Source organism: Hyposmocoma kahamanoa, unplaced genomic scaffold, assembly GCF_003589595.1.
Source record: "Hyposmocoma kahamanoa isolate Upper Pololo Valley unplaced genomic scaffold, ASM358959v1 210, whole genome shotgun sequence".
Classification (NCBI taxonomy): Eukaryota; Metazoa; Arthropoda; class Insecta; order Lepidoptera; family Cosmopterigidae; genus Hyposmocoma; species Hyposmocoma kahamanoa.
In genome coordinates this window covers 5251483-5267359 of record NW_020653731.1, presented here as the reverse complement: position 1 = coordinate 5267359, position 15877 = coordinate 5251483, and the positions used below count along the sequence as shown (strand labels likewise).

Here is a 15877-nt window from a genome sequence, read left to right as displayed (position 1 = left end):
ACTTGCGTCCGATTTGGTTCAGATACTCGCCGAAGCATACGCGCCCGGTAAGTATCTGTGCCAGCCGGAACGTGGGACTCAACCAGACTTCGAGGTTGGGAGGATCGGGCCGATGGTGCGCTGGCGCGCGATCCACGGCTATCGCGCCACTTCTCGAACGCCCGGGCGGCTTTGTCCCCCTCTCTAACCCTAACGTTACAAATAAAGAAACAAATCGTGGCATATTAAGTTTAAAGGCTTAAGGCTTAGTAAGGTAAGGCTTTCGCGATTGTTACAGTAAGAGAATGAAACTATTTTTTTTCGGATATATATCGCACATACTTATTTGATTTTTCAAACCAACCAACACTTCGTATACTGTAAAAGTCTCATGGTCACGACTGACAGCCAGCCAGATCTAAGTCGTGTATATTTTTAATAAATATACGCGATGTGTTGTTTTTTACCTCACATCATCATCAGTTGCTGCTCCACGAAACAATCTAAAAATATGCAATTTTGTAATATTTGTGTCATTGTCGACGATGATCACCTTCATAATTTATTTTGTTTATCATCATATTATTATAAAGTTTTCTTACTTCTCATCACTAATTTCAATGTATCTGAAAAGAAAAAAACGTTTTTATCATATACTTTTCCATCATTGCACGTAATTACTTCACTTCAACTGTTTATTGCCTCGACAAATAAACCCAAAAGGATTACAAGAAATATGCTAATAGTAGTATCAAATCAACCTATTGAACTTAATTGTATACATCGCACTTAGAGCCCCCGCAGACTGTAGACTTTCTATCGACCAATATAGTTCTGTCGGATCCTTAATCATTATAAAGATGTATGCAAGTGCACACATTGTAACGATTCGGTATCGTTGATTCTATTGAATATCAACGTGTTACGGATATAGATATTCAAATATTTTTCTAAAATAACTCCACAATTATTTCTTCCTTCTACAATTGTTAATACAAATATCTAACCCAAAGAAAAATTTCGTCGACCCAACAGGACTCTAACACAGGACCACGCCAAACAAGGGCGATGCGCTACCCACTGAGCTACAGGTTCAGTCAGCGGATCTTACGAATTTCTCTATGTTTGTTATGGATCTTAGTATTGATTCTATATCGAATAATAAATAAGTTTAATGGACTGCACGATTGCTCTCAAACTTATGTGTCGGTAAACAAGCGCGCACTCTTCTCAAAACAACTCTTGGTGATTCTTATTTCCATGAATAAAAGCATAATAAAATTTTTGTAGCCTTTTTATTTTCATTTTGCAATCGCTTTCTTTAAAAGCAGTCTTTTTTTTAAATAAGTGAGCTAGTAAAGATTTTAACTCCATTTCTCTTGATGGAAAGTATCGATGAGGTCGGTAATGCAGCATGCACACCTAAATAATCCTTGTCTGTTTACCAATTAGCAAAAATTTTCAACCGACTGCTCGCTGCTTTGTGCACTCATCACAAATCAAACTGTGTACTTGGCCCAGTGTACGCGCTAGCAGCTCAACTCGACTTAATTATCGGCGGACAGCAAGTCTATAGTTTAAGGGGGTCCTTATGCAACCAAGTACAATATCACAATAAACAAAATAATAATGACCTTATAACAATTAATTTAAGTAGTATGTATACTCGAACTAGACGTAAATATAAATTACCTACACGATAAGTTCAATGCCCTAAAGTAGATTTTTAACAAAAGTTGTACAAATATTTTTTTTTAATTATACCAAGTGACATGACTTACCACTTGGAGGCAGAAATAAGTGCGGTATCGTATACAGTATAGATATAGGTGGTATGAACACCTTATATTAATACAGGCACTTAAGCAAATAGACATTTCAATTTGTAACGCTATTGTTGTGTGTATATTTCATACTCTAGTTCCAGTTAAAATTCATATAAATCCGAATCCGCTCACACTTTTGTCGCTGTCATACACTTTACAAGTGGTACACGTGTTACTTCCACAACATTAAACATACCCACATCATGTTCTCTGAACTCTCCTGTACGCACATCATAAAACAATTAATTCAGTTATGATATTTAATTATTGTGATTGCTACAAATTGGAAATGAAACTACTTTTTTCGGATCTAATTCGCGTTTTGTTTAAAACCAACGTTTCGGGCTTTTTACAGGTCTCACGATCACTGCTGCTTTTCGAAGTAGTGGTATTTTATCATTGTATTAGCAAATATTATGTTTACCTTCTATCACTATCCTCACGAATCAATCTGAAATATTTTTATTACTCCGTTAGTCATCATCAACATATTTATTCCTTTAGGTTAGTGTTTATTTTAGTTTAGACAGGGTGTAAACAGATCCCTAACGAGGCTGAAACATACGCAGTGTACATCAAATACATCAAACTGATGCACATGAAAAATAATTGCTGGAAAACAACTTTTATTTGTAGTTACTAAAAAATAGCTGGTTTCATAAGATGCGCAATGTAACGCGTGCAACAGAGTGCGGGAGTGTGAGTGTTTTCAATCTGGGTTCAGTCCTTTCATAGCGAGCGGTCTTTGCGGAGTGAGCTAGGTGGTGGAAAGGTAAAAAATGAGTTTCAGTTTTTGTTTTGTGTAAAAAAAATCACTTTCAATTATTAAACACATAGTGAACACTATTAATTACATGTATTCCCATTTTTGGCACACTAATTAACCTTCTAATTTATTTATAATTTCATCTCAGAATAAATGTCCTATGTCTGATCTGATCACGTTAAGTCCCTATATATTGACATTGCGGATTCCAAAGCCGACTTATCTTAACTCGCCGAGTTCGCTTCTCTCACTCGTTAGATGTGGAAGCATTTCCAGAAAACTTACTGTTACGAGTCAAACAGAGCCTGTACGAACTCCGCTGGAAACTCGCTCAACTCTGCGACTTCTTTTGTAATTTTTTTAACTCGCTCAGTCCACACCGCTCACTTGTTTGCAGTGGAAGCATTTTTATGAAGTTTCCTGTTGAGAGTCGAACGGAGACTGTACTGTACTGAAAAGCCGGCTTTAGGGTCCACTGGAAACCAGCATCACATTATTTTCTCTATTGTGACATTAGCTGAGTATCCATTCAATGCAATGCAAAAGGATCACCTTTTGCATACGCCACACCCGCACACATGACATTTATTCAAGTTGTGTTGACTATTTAAAATTTTATATGTTGATTCGTTATTTTTTTACTTTCAAAAAAATGAGGAGGTTCTCAATTCGACTGTATTTTGTTTTTTTTTTTGTATGAATGTTACGCGATAACTCCGGCTAAAATTTGTGAACCGATTTTGAGGATTCTTTTTTTGTTGGAAAGAGGGTACATCAGAAGTGGTCCCATTTAAAATTGAAGCAAATATTCCACCTCTAAGGGGGGAAACTAGGGGATTAATAACTTTTGAGGTCGGTTTTTTAGTACTCTGTACTGTAGGGCTAGCACGATATGGCGCGACTTGCGCGAGAGCGACTTATGTCGCGCGAGATCTATATGCGAGAATGGTAGTATCTCACACTTTACATCGCTCTCGCGCTAGTCGTCCTGTATCGTAGTCGCGCAGTTTCCCTTAGATACATACATAGTCCCACAAAACTGAGTATTCAGTTTGACTGTGGGATCAAACGAATCTCTTTTATAAAGATAACCTTAAAACTGGGTAACAATCGGCGAATACTTCAGGCCAATTGGCAAATCCTTTCAACACGATTGTAAGTAATTATAGCGTATTTCATCGACATAATAAAAAGGTTCTTATTATTTATATCTACTTAACCAATAATGTTCTATAGATATCATTATAATTATTTTACCTCGAGTCCTCACTTGTTCCATGATTAATAAATCTGAAAACATAAAACACATTTTATGTAAGACATATTTATTTTGCTTGCACATACTATTACTTCCCTGCTGTAAAAGTAAAGAACTACCCAGGACATTAAAGTTACAAGACACTTCTAAGTAAAACTTTGCTACCAAGATACGTACGAATGTCAATCTTATGACTATGAATCTAATCTGAGTATGTTAGACGTAAATACAATTTTCTCAAAAATGCTCGGATACGTTAGCATTATTTTCGAAAAACGAACACGGCAGTTTGTCATTTACGGACCATGCGATTACTTCCCGGCCAAGGCCTGCAAAGTAAGTATGAAAATTCATTACTATCCACTTCTCTAAACTTTTAAAATCTACCTACTGTAGATGTACCAGAATCCCATGGTATTAAATATTAGCAAAATCAAACGACTTTCAACTGGCAATATTAACTTGTCACATGTCAATTCAAAATATTACTTGTGTCAAATAGCTATCTGCTATACTTTTTTCATTTTAAAATAAGGATTTTGTAGCAAAATTACTGAGAATCGGCTCCAATCTCAAGCAAAAAACATTGCAATAATGTTTATATCGGAAAATCAGCGATGAATTAGGTGCATTTAAGTCACATTTCACAATTTAGAAGTGGGTCTCAAATCTTGCCAATTAGTAGGAGTAAATAAACTTGATCTTTGAAATTTTAACGATGCCAAATCAATGTATGTAGTGCCATTGTAATTTTTACTGGTACTGAGGGCAAGACTACAGTGTTTAGACTACAGAGTGGGTAAAAAAAAGATAAATGGCGTAAATGCGAGTTACTACAAACTGCAAACGTAAATTATCTTTTAATCACCCACAATGTAATTGATATATTTTTGTTTAATTTTAAAATGTGTCAGAAATTACTTACCTTTCTCACACACAAAATTCATACAGATCTTAAAACATGTACGAGGTCAGGTCAATTCTGATCAATTAAGATAATATATGAAGTACCTAGTACATTTTTACCTATTATACTGATGTTGCCCCTATAAATTTAAAATTGTCTAAGTGCCATCAGATTCTGGTACACTTTTAATAATGAACGTAATAAGGCAAAAGAAAAACTCATACAGCCAACTGCCAAGTGTTCGTAATTGCGAAAATTAAAAGTACCCACATATACCGCTTACTTAAAAAAAAAGGCTGTAAAATAAACTAAAATGCTTTGATATTCTTTTCTGTTTTTTTGGTCATCTTTTCTATGTTCGTCGCGAAAATAAGTTCTAATAAGAAAAGCTTAAAAGATAATGAAAATAAATATTCATAGATATACAATAAATCGCGTCATCAGAAGTCCAGCAGTCAACTATTAAATGTGCCTGGAAAAACTATGTCAAATATTAATAATTAATATCAATAAAAATTTAATTATTACAGTGAATAGCGACATCTCTCGCCAAGATTGGTAGCTGTAAAGGTACTAACTGGGTGATAAATCTGTAATAGATTTCTCATAGATGGCGCTACGACTAAAAAGTCGTTGAAAGACCAAGTACAAAGACACGACGCAAGCACATAGAAAAATTCGTGAGGTCCGTTGGTTCGTTCCGTGGCTTAGTTGGTATAGCGTCTGGCACGGTATGCAAGAAGACGTCGGTTCGAATCCGACCGGATCGAAGGAATTTTTTCTGAGTGTTTTTTCTGAGTGTTCGATCTTTGTATTAATAATTATAACAATTTAGTGGAGTAATTTCACAAAAAATAATTGAATATCAATTCAATAAAAATTTAATTATGTCAAATATTACTTTAAATTTTAATTATCTTTTTTTTTACTTTTTTATTATACATCTTGTTCTCTTTAGTCATCTATTATTTCCTCTCATTGTTTGAGAAAATCACTATAAAGCCTCGGCGGGAACGGGAATTGCTTGACTCGTATTAATACAAGGCCTTGTAAGTTAATTCGTAAGTTGTTTCACAATTATCTTGATATAGGTAGCCATTAATTTGTAACAACTAATTTTTTTATTGGTAAATATAAAAAAAATCTTTAAAAAAAAAGAAAAATGCCCAAAAATATGCCTAAAATACAGAAATTATACATTATTATAGAAAATACAATTACACATTTACTTAGTTTAGGCATCCCAATAACACAGGCTCTAATAATTAAAATGTTTACTATGAAGATTCTACAATTTAAATTTCCTTCTTAATGCTTATTTTACCACTATAATAGCTTTATTTACATGTGTTTTACTTGTATTGTATTAGATTAAATTGTATTGAAATAAATGTATCTTTACATTTAATACTAACTTACAAAAAATGCTTACTTTCTTACGTCATTAAGAACTCTGAATAAGAAATAAAAAGAGCATTTTTACTATTGTAATTTACAATTTATTTTATGGGCAAACAAATTACTTTCGAAATTAATACATCATCAATCCATTTATACGTCACACGGTTGGACAACATTCCCTTCTCATGATGCGAGTGTATAAGCCATAGTCCGGCACGCTGGCCCATTGTGGGTTAGGGACTTCATAAGGTTTCCGAGGGTTGTGAACGTTCTTAGGCGCGCACGTTTCATTACGATATTTTCCTTCACCGAATAACAAATTTAATTTAATTTAATTTAATTTAATTTAATTTAATTTAATTTAATTCCGCATATAAACTCCAAGACACTCAGAATTGCGAGGCCGGATTCGAACCCACGGCTTCTGCTTGAGAGACGGTAGGTCATAGCTATGAGTAGGTCAAACCATTATTGCACCATGGCTTCATCTAATTTCACATAATTTTTATATGGAACAAATTAGAAGCTTGAGCGGTTATTTCTTATTGCTATGGTAAGAGCCCTCGCAGACTGTAGGTTTTCTATAGGCCTATAGTTCAGTCGGGTCAGTATGAAGATGTATGCAAGTGAGCATGTTAGTAACGATGCGATATCGGTAGATAAATAAGTGTGATGTGCTACTAGATTGCCTTCAAGTTGATCTGTCGGTAAACTATAGGCCGTTTACTAAATCAGAATGGCGCTCACCCACGCGTGTCCATTTGCTGATTGTTTAGCCGATGCGCCCAATACTGTCGGTCTCTCTTCGTTACACTTTTCCTCCATTGTATAAAAGCAATAATAATTAATACATTCAGGCATTACTTTGCGGACGTCCATGTTAATAAAATTGGAAGTAAATTAAGTTGCTACCACCAAATCAAGGTTTACGGTACTCCGCGAAGTAAAATAAATAAAATAGGACATACTTCTAATTTTATAAAGCAATTTCAACTTCTGGAAAATTACACAATTTAATTTCATGCAATTCAAAAGCAGCAACCAATTAGCATAATTTTTCGAGAGTAATCGGTAGACTATTCGCTGCTCTGCGCATTGACCACCAACCAGACTGCTTGGTTGACCCACCTGTTTGATTGGTTTACCTATCGGCGAATAGAAAGTCTGTAGTTTGCGGGGACCCTAAGACAATTTGATGGCGAGACGCTTGTCTAAGTAGTTTTAGGAAGAGGGAGAAGGGCGAAATAATTAAAGAATCCTTGAATTTGAAAAAAAATTCTCGTCAAAAAGAATACAAAATTCAAAAGGAATAAAATTCATAAAATGTATCAAAAACTAAGTGCTCGCGCACACAACTCACCTTCTACACATTGCCAATACAAATGTGTAAATTAGCTTAAAATTTTACTGTATTGTCAAGTGATACAATAGGTATAGAAAAAACAACGACTTTTCTCAATAAATACACTTAATACTTACTTTGTATCATTGTGTTCTTTCCTGAATCAAAGAAATTATTCATCTTAGTGAAATTCATTAATTTGAAAAATTTAAAAACGCATAGAAGCAAGCGCCGGACTGCTATAACAACATTGATCTATATTTTTCACTTTATGTCGTAAAATTACGTAGCTTATATTTGTTCCATAATATAGTGATGTCAAAAGCAATTTTTGATGTCATATTGCAAGATACATTCTTTCATGATACAACAAGAACATGGGTTATCAAACTACAACTACACTTTGTTAGGCTGATAACAGATTGACTACATGTTTGCAGTTAATGCGTGAGGTCGTTATCCGAGACCGAACAGCTCATGGTAAATTTAAAATTAAATGCACATAAATTTCGAAAAACACAGAGGCGCGAGCCTGGAGTCGAACCCACGCCCTCTGCTTGTGAAGCGGTAGGTCAAACCATTAAGCAACCGTGACTTCTTTAATTTTCTTTTCACACAGTACTTGTATTGCTCGAAGCTAATAACAATAATTATAATAGACAATAACAACAATAAGAATAAATATGTTTATTTCTCACTACAAAATATTGTCTTGTAGACAATATAAATCTTAGTAGGTAAATTACAGTAGTATATTGTGGGAGCTGGTGCTTGATGTAGGTATTTCACCAGTATTACAAGTCACCGGGCCCCATCCCTTGAATAATGAGACTTATTGCTAAGTAATGAGTAGTAAGTGGGTAGATGATTAAACTTGTTAAAATAAGTAAAACCTTAAAAATAAAAAGTAAGAGTAGACGGTACTTATTATTAGCGTGCGAACTAGATGCATGTATGTGTGTGTGTGTGCGCGTGCGTGCGTGCGTGCGTGCGTGCTTATGTGCCTGCACGCGAGTGGGTGGGCGTTCATGCGTGTGTGTGTGAAACTAATAGAATTTAGTGTATTTCTGCTTGCACTATATTTTAAAAACCACTTAATCAATTAGAATAAAAATAGAATTGGCCGCGTTTTTTTAATATGCTTCTGTTAATGATGCTTACGTGTGTTCATAATCAAAATTTAGTAGGAGTAGAGCTTCTTGTGAAAAATTTTGATCCAGTTAAGTACTACCACCATATTCATTTCTGCCGCCAATCCATAATGGAAGCATTTTACTGCATTCCAGTTTTAAAGGGCAAATCCAAGAGTACATGGGATTTTATGACTTAATGTCAAATTGTCAAATCAAATCGGTCATTTAGAGCTAAAATTTTTGTGTTTTAAATGGCTCTTCAAATGTTATGGGTAGGCGTGTCGCTTACCACCAGGCGCATTACTTGTTCGTCCAGTACTTGATGTTTAAATAAAAAATAAAAATAAAAATAAAAATGTGTTGTAACTATTACCAAAAACTAGTCATTTGGTCTTCTAAATTGTGTAATAAAAAGAAATAGATATCACAGTCGAAGACCGTGGTCGAGTGAATTGCACACCAGTTTTGATAGAGTCGCCATCTCTGATGACCCGGGTGCGACCCCGGCCGCGTTAATGATGAAAAAGAAATGTATCTTATCTTAATGTAGAAAAGCTAACTTTTCTAAATTGTCTTGGGTCTGAGTGTTTCTGGTACCGTCGTTGTATCCAATTTCCATAACACAAATACTGCTGGAAGAGCTACATGCTTCTAAAGAATTGTAGTCTGAGATAGTGTGCCCGTGTTGATGTGATAGTGAGCCAAGGAATTACTCTAAATATACGTTAAGGGATACTAAACTTCAATTATTTACTTTGGTATCCGAGCAACGTATGTGATCTTGTCTGACATTTAATTGAACATGGCAAGACAGCAACTAACGTATTTGTGTTGTATAATTTCGAAATTTAATATTTTGGTGTCGCGAAAATTCGGTGTTCTCAGCATTCATCAATTATGCTACTATAGGATATGACATGTTAAAAACTTTAACCAAAACCAAAACCGTTAATTTGCGTTAGCTAAGATAGGATAAGAAAATGTATAACATAACGGCTATCTTGATGGCACATAAATTAGCTCTCTGAACGAAAGTTTATTTTCAGTATAAATCCATCACCATCATCCCATTTATACGTCACACGCTGGCGCAATGCAGGTTGGGGACTTTACACGTTTTCCGAGGACTATGAACCTTCTTCAACGTGCAGTTTTCATCACGATGTTTTCCTTCACGGAAAAGCTCATGATAAATTTCAAATTAAATTTCGCACATAAATTCCGAGAAACTCAGAGGTGCGAGCCCGCATTTGAACCCACGACCCTCTGCTTGAGAGGCAGTAGGTCAGCCCATTAGGCTACCACGGCTTATTACCAGTATAACTAAGATAAGATTATTTTTGAAATGTTTCTAATTAGAGCCATCGTTACTCAAGGTACAAAAAAGTCCCTTAATACCGACAAACCTTTGACAATTTGTAAGTAAGATTATCTGCCATGTTATTATTATTACAGTTTGTTACTGGAGTTATTCCCTTGTCAAATAAAATAAAAGTAAAACTATGTTAAATATCATTTAGCAATTTATTAATTATCGTTATATTGCAATATATTTTAGTTTACAAAATGCCTTGTAATATACACACATAAAATACAATCACGCCTGTCTCCCACTGAATACTGAGAGAATATGAATTTCTATTTGATACGTTCCTAATAAATCTTTTTTTGCCTCTTCCACCCGCATCGTTTTATCAGTTTTCGTAATATATACTCGTTTATTCTCGGTACAACCTCGCATTTATAAGGGCATCTCAAATCTTATCCACATGTACGTTGAGGTGTGCCTCACCCTACGTTCATCCACATTCCATTAATATTCATGCTTTCTGCATGATCAAGCTCCTTTTCTATCCCCACTACATCCTCTTTCAAATCACAATCCTCTCTTACTACCATCCTACGATATTCTGTTTCTGAGACTAATACCGCACTTACTTCTCGAGCTCCAATTTATACAGCATTCGACCTACTTTCATTCTTTTTCTGCTACACTCAACACTCACTAATGTACGTTAGGATTGAGACTACGTCCCGATGATCTGCCAAACGCATCTTTCTCAACACATTTTTGGCCACCCATAAAAACATTCACAACTCCATTCATTCAATTCCGGCTTTCACTCTTCGTTCGATTTCACCTTCTACTTACCATGGTATACAGTTACCATCATATTGCACTGTAACATCAGGATTATCACTGCCGTGCTCACATGCAAGCAAACAAGGGTTAAAGTAGGATTTGTTATCAGTACCACAAACGGGGGAATAAATTCTGATACAAGCACATGCTGTACCATTTACCACAATTATCATAGTAACATCTTGCGCTTCTGTAATTGTTGTTGGTTGCGATGAAGTAACAGATGGAATAACGAAATTTTGGTTATCAATGTGTACTGTCGGCGCTGTTGTATTAGTTGTCTTTTTTGAAACAACATCCTCGTTGGGCGGCATCGCATCGGATACAAATATGTTTTTAATAGTAGTTCTATATGTATCAGATAAACTTATTGATTGTGTGACGGAATCGTTTGATGTTGATGATACCAATTCGGGCTCCGTGTCATTAACCCTTGAACAACAAAGCAGCTGTTAGTGATGTTGAAATTTAAAATTGAACCAGTTGAATGCAAGTAGTTGCTTTTAACTTTAAGGTACATTTTCAAGTTCTTACGCTATGCGTTTAAGATTTCATTTAACATTAATTTATATTCAGAGTTTTTGAAAATGGTCAACCCATCCATGCTCTGTCATTGAACCTGGCTTTAGTGTTATGTCCGATAAGTAGAACTGTAGGAATCGTAAAATAAAATAAAAAATCGATAAGCCGATCCAATAGCGGTGCACAGACGGCCTTGTCCTATACGAGAACACAATGACCAGTAGCTTAATTTACATGAACAAATTGCAAAATATCAACCGCTATCAGCTGCTTTATTGGAATCCTTATAAAATCAAATATATATTATTCATTCTTTACTTTTCTGCCATTCGTAGTAATTACACTTCTTACATGACTTTCGACATTCTAATTTTTTTTTAACTATAAATAATATATACCATTGTGAAAAATTTGCCAGCTCAGCTATTCAGCATATTTATTTTATGCATGGGTGGAACAGAGTGACCGACAAAGCGGAAAACTGTCTTAAAAAGCCAGCCTTTAAATTTTTAATCGTTTAACATTTAATATGTTTTTTATCTTAGCATTCAGGAGTATTTTGCCTGTCTTATGACAATAAAGTTCTGGCCAGTTAAATGGACCTTAATATAGGTATGAAATGGGACGAAAATACAGTTTTAGCGACATCTGGCAACTTTTAAACTTTCTGATTAGTGATATTTGCTTTAGTCTAGTTGGCAACAATGCTTTCTTATCCATAAGTTAGTTAAAAATGGCTGGTTGTATGGTATTCGTGGTTTGATGTTTTTCTCGTGTTTATAACACAAATTAACATTTACTTAATAATTTAAGAGTTGTGGCAGCAACTTTTTGGAATAGTGCCAATATTAAGTATTGTTTGTGTTAAGCAAGTCAAGTGTTTTAGTGTACGCAGTGTTTGTGTGGAAAACCACATCGGCGTGTGATCCAGAAATGTGTCTGGAATGTCTGCAAGAGTAAAGGAACGTAGACATATCGAACATCCTTTTAAAGTAAGTTCTTCAATGTCATAGGTAATGAAATAAATAGAAAGTGATAAACTGTTGTTTTTCACTTTCTATTTCTCCCGCGAGTAGTCGATACGAACGCCGCCTTTGGAGCGATAGATGTACTAACGTCATTAATTCGCTTAGGGTTGTTACAACGCGAAAAGTTTACATCTGGAGGAAAATTTTTCAACTGCTCTGATTTTATATTAAAATATAAAATAAATATAAATAAGCCGCAATTTCAAAACAGCGCCGGCGGTCGCGCGAACACGGGGCGTCGTCGCTTGGAGTGTACACACTGCGCCACTGAACATACTGACTTGTATTGATGTGTCTTGATAACAGGGTTTACACTGCATATTTGAGCGTCCTATTCAATCACTTATCTTATTTAAATCCGTCAAGGCGTTTTCGATAAAACGTTTGAACTTTTTGACACGCCTTGTTTAATGAAAGAACTGATTGCACAATATGATTTATTTTGTTTAATGAATGATGATTTGAAGTCCGTGAGTCTAGCCGTGTTTGAACTTCTCTTAATATCATTTCGAACAACATTATGACATGATTCTTTTCCGGAAGAATCACATTCATAAACTAAACATGAAAGCAAATTGTTGTAATTAGCGTTATTATTAGTACATACAGTATAACCAAAAATATTAAACCACATTGACTATTTATTATAACCCTTTCTCCACGATGGCAAGCATTACATCGTATGCCGTCGTTACGACAAGAAGAAGACTTATACTCACACGCGTGTGAGTTTATTATACCAAGGGCATAATAATGATGATACATACCTAAGAAAAAATTTCTTTTTTACATCGAAAGCTCCGCTTCTGACTTCGCAGATGCAGTTGAAGATAAACATGATACCTGAAATAATGCAGGAATTGTAATGAATGCTACGTCAACGCACTCCTTAAGGCACGAGACTCTTGGTCTGCAAATCATTATAGTTAGTGGACCTACCAGTATATTGTTTTTTTTACACTATTTTTCCTGTAGCACTAGCAAATAGTTATTTGTAATGCAAGGCTGCAAAGCTGCTGTTTAACGCGAGTGCTGGTATTGAAACCAGACCAACGAAGGAAGCCGAGATTGAACCACGAGCGAAGCGAGTTTCGAGACACGAAACACAAAACAACTTTGCTGTCGAGGGAAACACACAACTTTTCCTCGAAACACACAACCTCACTATAGCAAGGAAAATGGTAAATGAACGAAAAAGAGTTGAACTATAAAACATCAGTATTTGTAATCAAAAGAAAAAGTTTACATTCGGACGCGTTCTGTATTTGAATCTCATCAATTTTTATTGTTACCTATATTTCTATAATTTTGTGTAATTGACTCATATTGACTGATTATTTAAATTATTTTAGTTCTTCGACGAATTAAAATAATTTAATAAACACAATTAGTTATCATTGTCAATTTAATGTCCACAATAATAAGAATAAAATATAATAACGGATTTACGTTACATTTACATTTCACCATCCATACATTGTCATCATTCTTTTTTCATTGAAAGAAAAAGTAAGGTGAATTACAGTCCATCGTCAAGTTCGAATTTTCAAAAACCTTTTCCACGCTAGCATGCGAAAACCGCTTTTACGGGCAGATTTCTAATGAGAAAAAAAGCCTTTCCGAGCTAGTGAGGTGAATAAAATATTCTTAATTTGGTCAGTATCATGGACACGTATATCTCAAAATATTTTTGCACCTTTATGTAATGACCTGTATAGGTCAATTACGAAACACACGAGAGAAAATATCGATTCCTCCTATGTAAAGAATCAGAAAAGAGAAAGAACATTATTTATGTAATTATTAATACAAAAATCGAACATAAAAAAATCCTTAAATCCCGCTGGACTCGAACCAGCGATCTCGCCAAACTATGTCAGACGCTCTCCCCACTGAGCTACGAAACGAACCAGAAGGCCTTGCAGATCTCTCTGTGTACTTATTGCAGACCCTTGCCTTTGGTTTTAACGACTTTTTTAAAATAAAATGATCCCTGTGATATTTCGAACCGCCATTTCTCGGACTCGGAACTGACACGAATAGGACATAGTGCACAAACGCTCGTACTGATACAATTGCAGCAAAAAAAAAATCGAAAGGATTTTCCTTTGTGTTCGATCTTTGTATTAATAATAATTAAACAAACTAGTGGAGTTATGGAAAATAAGTTTACATAATAAAAGCTTAAAAACTAGGAAGTTAAACTAGGAATTTTAAATTATATAAATAAAATTGGGTCCCGCGGCAAGGTGTCCAAGATGCCTGTCGTGGTGAATGTGCACCGACCCCACGGCGCCGACTCAACCGGCGGGAGGTAAACCTGGGGGGGGTTTTCGTGGGGTAGGCCCTCCAGTCTGGAGAGAGAGTCCCTACATAACTCCTGAGTCTCCCTGGGCTCAGGGGTCTATAAAGATTTCCCCCCGTAAAAAAAAGTGCCCAAGATGCTAGCAACATTCACCCTTCGAATGTCTATGCTAATGCGTTGGGCAAAGTAGATTTTTGCCCTTAGATTTCCCAGACAGTCTATTAATTTTTTAAATAAAATTTATATTTATTGAATATCATGGTAATAGATATTATTACAATATGGTAATAGATAACAATTTAATGTATTGTAAAGACTAAAAGGAGCATAATACGGAGTGTTTTAGTTATTGCAATTAAATTTGATGCAAGCTCGTTAATTTTCATGCTTTATAACTTTAATGCTGACTAGATACACAAAAAATGAAGTGATTTATGTAAAAATCTACCTTTTTGTTTTTATAATATCGAGTGACGCGACGAACAAGTCGTGCGTCTGGTAGTAAGCTACACGCCCATCCATAACAGTTGCAGTGCCACTCAGAGCTTTAAGTAAAGTTCGCAAAGATCTGAAGGGCACTGCCAATGCGCCCGTCACCCTGTGACTTAAGTTGAAAAGTCCCATGTGCCTGTAATTTCACACAGCACCCCTACCCTTCACAACCGGAATACAGTAAAGTAACTATTACTTCCTTGGCGGCAGAAATAGGTAAGGTGGCAGTGCTTCCCTGGACGAGCTCTTTCACAAGGAGCTCTACTGCTACGTATTTCTGTGAGAGAAGTCAATAATATTGGGTATAAATAAACACTTACAAATAAAGGATGAAAACCACCACATTTTATGTTAATTATTCAAAAACTATTAGGTGTACTGCATTCAATAAATGAATGGAAACGTGATAATAAAGCGTGAGTCCACTTAAAAACAAATTAATTAAGCGTGGCTAATTAAGGTAGCAAATTGCCGAAATTTACGATCGAACAAATAAAGTGCCACGTGATCGTTTTCTGAATTTCTAAAAATAAGGTATCCTTAAGCAGTAGAGCTGGTTGTGAATGAGTTCGTCCAGAGTAGTACTGCCACCTTACCTATTTCTGCCGTCAAGCAGTAATATCAGCATTACTACGGTTCCGGTTTTGAAGGGTAAAGGTGCTGGTGAAATTACGGGCACACCGTTAAGGACAGGTGTGTCGCTTTCCACTCACTTAGTATCATAAGAAAATTACGAGCGTAACGGTAATGCTCCTCAGGTCTTTGCCATTTAAAG

The 15877-nt window shown here is 35.4% G+C and overlaps 1 long non-coding RNA gene across 1 annotated transcript; it reads right to left on the bottom strand.

Annotated features, from left to right (window-relative positions):
- Positions 1–464: 464 nt before the first annotated feature.
- Positions 465–15482, bottom strand: LOC113227468. Its single transcript, XR_003310200.1, has 6 exons — positions 15423–15482; positions 13073–13148; positions 7617–7637; positions 3829–3861; positions 582–605; positions 465–482 (listed from the first exon to the last, which is right to left on the bottom strand). It is a non-coding gene; the product is annotated as an uncharacterized LOC113227468 (long non-coding RNA).
- Between the last annotated feature and the right edge of the window lie 395 nt (positions 15483–15877).